Source organism: Saccopteryx leptura, chromosome 6 (assembly GCF_036850995.1).
Source record: "Saccopteryx leptura isolate mSacLep1 chromosome 6, mSacLep1_pri_phased_curated, whole genome shotgun sequence".
NCBI lineage: Eukaryota > Metazoa > Chordata > Mammalia > Chiroptera > Emballonuridae > Saccopteryx > Saccopteryx leptura.
The window spans coordinates 80,154,502-80,162,027 of record NC_089508.1 but is presented as its reverse complement, the minus strand read 5'-3'; the positions used below and the strand labels follow the sequence as shown (position 1 = coordinate 80,162,027).

The 7,526-nt window shown below is 40.6% G+C and overlaps 1 non-coding gene across 1 annotated transcript; it reads left to right on the top strand.

The window, feature by feature from the left end:
• Positions 1-4,719: 4,719 nt before the first annotated feature.
• Positions 4,720-4,821, top strand: LOC136377789 (U6 spliceosomal RNA). Its single transcript, XR_010746419.1, has one exon. It is a non-coding gene; the product is annotated as a U6 spliceosomal RNA (small nuclear RNA).
• The last annotated feature ends 2,705 nt before the right edge of the window (positions 4,822-7,526 follow it).

Here is a 7,526-nt window from a genome sequence, read left to right as displayed (position 1 = left end):
TTCCCCCTTCCGGCAGCCATGGCTCATTTGAACAAGTTGGCCCCAGGCACTGAGGATGGCACTATGGCCTGCCTCAGGCACCAAAATAGCTTGGTTGCCAAGCAACAGAGCAATGGCCACAGATGGGCAGAGCATTGCCCCATAGGGGCCTTGCTGGGTGGACCCAGTTGGGATGCAAGAGGGAGTCTCTCTGCCTCCCTGCCTCTCACTTAAAAAAAAATAAAAAACTGGAAAAATATACACCCAAGTGCCTAAACTTGGTTATCTTGGGATTGGATTTATGGGTAACTTTTATTATTATTTTTTACTTCTACTTTCTAAAATTTATAAAGTGGACATGAATTACTTTTATATTAATAAAGAACAATAAAAATTATGTTCAAAGTAATATCACTGAATTATTCAATGTTCTCTTCTGAGAATTTGAAGGAGTCCCACTGAAGATCCCTGGGGCGTTATCCAGGGGTGGTACCATCCCTAGCCACAAGGTGGCAGTGCTGCTTGCTGAGGCACCTTGAGCCGATCACCCTCTGCTGCATCCCTGAGTGTGTCCTCTGCCCCCCTGCTTTCTTCTTATCCTGAAAACACAGAGGTGTCCCCTGAAAGAAAAAAGACAACCTGCTGTACACCAGTGGCTCCTCCCCTCTTTGCACCTAGGTTAGGGGTACAAATGGTGTGGATCAGTGGAGATTCCTTGGGGAAAGAAACTGTGACGCCTCCCCCACCAAGACTTGACTAGTTTCTAGATGTGACAGTCAGTGGTTGCCAGTTTGACTCTGTGTGTTTGTGAATATTTTTAAAATCTTTTTTTTTCTTAAAAAAATTTTTTTTGGAAAGACAGAGAATTTCACTTCTATATGTATTCATTGCTTGATTCTTATATGTGCCCTAACTGGGGATCAAACCCCAAACCTTGACATATCAGGGCAACACTTTAAGCAACTGAGCTAACTGGGTAGGGCTGAAATGTGTTTTAAAGAATGTATTCTTCATATTACTAATTGTGTCATTTTCCTTGTTTTTGTGTGTATTTACTTATGTTTACAACATATTATTTTATTACGGAATAACAATGAGGATATAGAATGTTGAAGAAAGCTTGTTTACTTTGTACCTAATTCTGTACATATTTTCTTCTATTTATCAGACCACACATTGGTCATCATATTGGAAATCCTTTCTAAACCTACCTTTGAAGCAGATCACTATACTGATATAATATAAACAAATAACTTAACCAATAAGAAATATATTGAATAACGGTATCATTTTGTATTTTGCTCTGTGAGCTTTTAATAAAAGTATTTTATCTACAAAACTATAATGTAACTATATTTATAAAAGTATTTCCTAATAAAATGTTTAATAATTTATAAAAGTGGACATTTACATAATGATTTTTTTTTACAAATCACCTAATTGTTTAAAGTGTAATATTTAATATTTTTAATATATTCACGGAGTTCTACAACCATCTCCACACTCAATTTTAGGAAACTTTTATCACCCTCAAGAGAAACTCTGTATTCTTTAGTACTCATTCCCCGTTTCCCCCTAAACTACCTCTCTCCCAGCCTGAGCAAGCACTAATCTGCTCTCCCTACATTTGCTCATTCTGGACATTTCATGTGAATGGAATCATACAATACATGGTCTTTTGCAAGTGGCTTCTTTTTTATTTGGCATAATATATTTAAGGTTGATCTATGCTGTCACAGTAATTAAGTCCTTTTTTTGCTAAATAATATTCCATTATATGGAACTTTACTTATCCCTTCATCAGTTGATTGATATTTAGGTTGTTTTCACTTTCTGGTTATTATGACTAACGTAGGTATATAAGCATTTGTGTACAAGTTTTTGTGTGGAAATGTTTTCATTTCACTTGTATATAGACCTGTTAACTAACTTTTTGAGGAACTACCAGCCTGTTTTTCAGTAGCGATGTATGTGAGTTTTGATTTCTCCACATCCTAGACAACACTTGTTATTAGCTGTCTTTTTTACTTTAGTCATCTTAGTAGGTATGAAGTGGTATCTTTCTTTTTTTTTCTTGTGGGAGAGACAGAGAGAGAGTCAGAGAGAGGGACAGACAGACAGGAAGGGAGAGAGATGAGAAACATCAATTCCTCGTTGCGGTTCCTTAGTTGTTCATTGATTGATTTCTCATATGTGCCTTGACCAGAGGGCTACAGCAGACCGTGTGACCCCCTGCTTGAGCCCGCGACCTTGGGCTCAAGCTGGTGAGCCTTGCTCAAATCAGATGAGCTCGCACTTAAGCTGGCAACCTCGGGGTTTCGAACCTGGGTCCTCCACATCCCAGTCCGAAGCTCTATCCACTGCGCCACTGCCTGGTCAGGCTGAAGTGGTATCTTATTGTGGTTTTCATTTGCACTTCTATTATGGCTAGTGATCATTTATATATCTTCTTTGGAGAAACATCTATTCAGATCCTCTGCTTTTTTAGTTGGGTTATTTGTCATTTTATGAGTGCACTGTAAGAGTTCTTTATATATGCTAAATACAAGCCTCTTATCAGATATCTGACTTGCAAATATTTTACCCCATTCTGCAGGTTATCTTTTTACTTTCTTAATGGAGTTCTTTCGGAAACCTGAAAGTTTTTAAGTTCGATGAAGTTTAATTTATTTTTTCTTGTCACTTGTGTTTTGCAACCCCATGTTCACAAAGATTTTGCCTATATTTTCTTCCTGTATTTCTCCTAGCCTAAGAAATATATAATGTATATGGTGTGAAGTAGAAGTTCAACTTCATTCCTTGGCAGTAGGATATCCAGTTATCCCAGCACTATTTGTTGAAAGATTATTCTTTGCCCCGTTGAATTGTCTTGGCACCCTTGTTGACAATCAATTGGTCTTAAATATAAAGGCTTATATCTGAACGTTCACTTCTATTCTGTTGTCCTATGTCTATCTTTACGTTGGCACCACCCTGTCTTGATTACTATGAATTTGTAGTAAGCTTTAAAATTGGCAAGTGTGAGTTCTTCCTTTTCATGATTGTTTTGTCTACTCTGTGTCCCTGGAATTTCCATATGAATCTTAGAATCAGTTTGTCAATTTCTACACAAAAATCCAGCTGGGGTTTTGATATGGATTGCGTTAAATCCATAGATCAATTTGAGGAGCATTGGCATCTTAACCATATTAAGTCTTTTGATCCACAAACATAGAGTGTCTTCCTATTAATTAAATGCAAGTCTGATTTTTTCATTTATTCTTACTGGGCAGGAAGCTAAAATATCAGAGGGTTTGGGTTCATGCTCAAACATCTGAGTACCTTGAAAAAAGCCTACCAAGCAGGTGGGTGTCATTCGGCAGAGCTTGAGGACAGCAGTCCCTCCCTTAGCAGTACAGATAAGGGGTCAGAAAACCTTGGAGTTGTTGCCACGAACTGCTGGTTTTCTACTGTAAGAGAGCTTGGGTAAGCCTTCTCCCCTGGACTTACTTTCCTTACCTGGAAAAAAGGAAACCGTGATTACCTCAATCACGTCTATAAAATTCTGTTGAATAAAATTTCTTTTAAAAATACACTCTAGCCCTGGCCGGTTGGCTCAGCGGTAGAGCGTCGGCCTAGCGTGTGGAGGACCCGGGTTCGATTCCCGGCCAGGGCACACAGGAGAAGCGCCCATTTGCTTCTCCACCCCTCCGCCGCGCTTTCCTCTCTGTCTCTCTCTTCCCCTCCCGCAGCCAAGGCTCCATTGGAGCAAAGATGGCCCGGGCGCTGGGGATGGCTCTGTGGCCTCTGCCCCAGGCACTAGAGTGGCTCTGGTCGCAACATGGCGACGCCCAGGATGGGCAGAGCATCGCCCCCTGGTGGGCAGAGCGTCGTCCCATGGTGGGCGTGCCGGGTGGATCCTGGTCGGGCGCATGCGGGAGTCTGTCTGACTGTCTCTCCCTGTTTCCAGCTTCAGAAAAATGAAAAAAAAAAAAAAAACCCAACAAAAAAAATAAAATAAATAAATAAAATAAAAATACACTCTAAAAAATAAACAGACTAAAGATCTGAACACTTTGTTTAAAATATATATATAAACGTCCAATAGACAAAAATTTACTCAGTATCATCCATTAGACAACAGAAAAATGCTAATCAAAAACTATGATGAGATACACACCCACTAGAATAGCTAAAATTTAAAAAAGACCAACAATACCAAGTACTGGAATGTGGGCTTGTTTATAAGTATGGGGGTGGTAATTTTCTTTTTTTTTACACTTAAAAAAAAAGCTTTTGGCCCTGGCCGGTTGGCTCAGCGGTAGAGCGTCGGCCTAGCGTGCGGAGGACCCGGGTTCGATTCCCGGCCAGGGCACACAGGAGAAGCGCCCATTTGCTTTTCCACCCCTCCACCGCGCTTTCCTCTCTGTCTCTCTCTTCCCCTCCTGCAGCCAAGGCTCCATTGGAGCAAAGATGGCCCGGGCGCTGGGGATGGCTCTGTGGCCTCTGCCTCAGGCGCTAGAGTGGCTCTGGTCGCAACATGGCGACGCCCAGGATGGGCAGAGCATCCCCCCTGGTGGGCAGAGCATCGCCCCCTGGTGGGCGTGCCGGGTGGATCCCGGTCAGGCGCATGCGGGAGTCTGTCTGACTGTCTCTCCCTGTTTCCAGCTTCAGAAAAATGAAAACAAAAAAAAAAGAAAAAAAAAAGCTTTTATTCATTTTAGAGAGGGGAGGGAGGGAGAGAAGAGGGGCAAGAGCAGGGTGCTCGCTTAGCACCACATATACTAAAATTGGAACGATAGAAGATTAGCATGGCCCCTGCGCAAGGATGACACGCAAATTCGTGAAGCATTCCATATTTTGTGCATTTGCCCAAAAGGGAAACTGAGGCGAAACACCGTGTGTTGCACTCAACTGCAAAATTTTAACTCTTCACTATAAAAAAAAATTTTTTTTAATAAAAAATAATAAAAAAAGAGCAGGAAGCATAAATTTTCCCTTATGTGCCTTGGCCAGGCAAGCCCAGGGTTTTGAACCAGCAACCTCAGCATTCCAGGTCAATGCTTTATCCACTGCACCAGCACAGATCAGATGTAATTTTCTTTTGAAAACAGTCTGAGATTGTATTCTTTCAATTTAATAAGTATTTATTACCTACTACATGCTAGGCAGTTTTTGATCACTAAAAATAATTCTGCAACTTGGCTGTTTTTTCTTAAAAGTATAAAATCTTTCCATGCCACTATATAATAATTTGTAATTATTTTTTCATCATTGTAGAACATTAGTGTATTTATTATTTCAATGTATTTTATAATCTGATAAATATGGAATTAATCAAAGTTCCTCTAGCCACTTCTGTCACCATCACTGGGTGTTTGTGATAACTGAAATTGAAGGGAGTTTTTTGTGGTTGAGGGCAGCAGGTGGAGGGTGAGGCAGGGCTGGTGGTGGACCCTGGGCACCCGGCACAGGGCAGACTACAGAAAGAGCCCTGGGAGGAACTGGAGAGTTTAAGCAGGAGCAAGATTAGAATTTTATTTTATTTTTCAGTTTTGAGATATAATTGACATATAACACTGTATTCGTTTTATTTATTTATTTTTTGTTGTTGTTGTTTTTTGTTTTTTGTTTTTCTGAAGCTGGAAACGGGGAGAGACAGTCAGATAGACTCCCGCATGCGCCCGACCAGGATCCACCTGGCACGCCCACCAGGGGCGATGCTCTGCCCACCAGGGGGTGATGCTCTGCCCCTCGGGGCAGAGCCACTCTAGCGCCTGGGGCAGAGGCCAAGGAGCCATCCCCAGCATCCGGGCCATCTTTGCTCCAATGGAGCCTCGGCTGCGGGAGGGAAAGAGAGAGACAGAGAGGAAGGAGGGGGGGTGGAGAAGCAAATGGGCGCTTCTCCTATGTGCCCTGGCCAGGAATCGAACCCGGGTCCCCCGCACGCCAGGCCGACGCTCTACCACTGAGCCAACCGGCCAGGGCCACTGTATTTGTTTTAGATGTATAGCATAATGATTCCATATATGTATATATTGCAAAATGATCAATCAACACAATAAGTTTAACAAACATCCATCACCTCATGTAGTTACAGATTTATTTTTGTGATGAGAAATGTTAAAGTCTACTTTCATCAACTTTCAAATATACAATACAATATTGTTAACTGTAGTCAACATATTGTACATTATATCCCTAGAACTAATTCTTCTTATAACTGGGTGTTTGTACCTTCTGCCTAACTCCACCCATTTACCCCAACCCCCAACCGTACCCCCGGCAGCCACCAATCTATTATCTATTTCTAGTAAGTTTGATTTTTTTCAGATTCCACATATACGTGAGATCATGCAGTATTTGTCTTTCCCTGACTTATTTCACTTAGCATAATGCCCTCAAGACCCACCCATGTTGTTGCAAATGGAAGGATTTTCTTCTTTTTGGGGGCTGAATAATATTCCTTTATATACACGTAGCACATTTTCTTTGTCCATTCATTCATTGATAGACAGACACTTTGGTTGTTTTATGTCTTGGTTATTGTGAATGATGGTGCAGTAAACAAGGTGGTGCCCGTATCTCTCTCATTTCTTTTGGATATATACCCAGAAGTGGAATTGCTGAACCACACGGTAGTTTTATTTTCAAAAGATTTTTTGAAACACCTTATTGTTTTCCACAGTGGCTACACCAATTTACATTCCCACCAGCAGTGCACAAGAGCTCCCTTTCCTCCACATCCTTGCTAACACTTGTATTTCTTAGCTTTTGGATGACAGCCATTCTCACTGCTGTGAAGTGGCATCTCGTTTTTATTTGCATTTCCCTGATGATTAGGGATGTTGAGTACATTTTTATGTACCTGTTGGCTGTTTGTATGTCTTCTTTGGAAAAATACCTATTCTGTTCCTCTGCCCATTTTTTAATCTAATTGTTTGGGAGGGGTTTTGTTTGTTTTTGTTTTGTTTCATTTTCTGCTATTGAGTTGTATGAATTCCTTATATATTTTGGATATTAACTACTTATCAGAATATGATTTACAAATATTTTTTACCATTCCGTAGGTTGCCTGTTATTTTGTTAATCATTTCCTTTGCTGTGCAGAAGTGTTTTAGTTTGCTGTAGTCCCACCTGTTATTTTTGTTTTCATTGCTGTTGGTTTTGGTGCCAGATCCAGAAAAATTATTACCAAGACTGATGGCAAGGAGCTTACTGCCCATGTTTTTTATAGGAGTTTTATGGTTTCGGGTCTTATATTCGAGTCTTTAATTCATTTTTGGTTTATTTTTATGTATGGTGTAAGATAGTGGGTCCAGTTTCATTCTCTTGCATGTGGCTGTCTAGTTTTCACAGTACCATTTATAAATAAACTGTTCTTTCCCCCATTGTATAATTTTTTATTAATTGATTGATTTTGAAGAGAGAGGAAAGAAGAGAGAGAAACATCAATTTATTGTTCCACTTATTTATGCATTCATTGGTTGATTCTTATATGTGCCCTGACCAGGGATTGAACCAACAACCAGGATGGCATTACCAAGTTAGCTACCTGGCCAGAACCC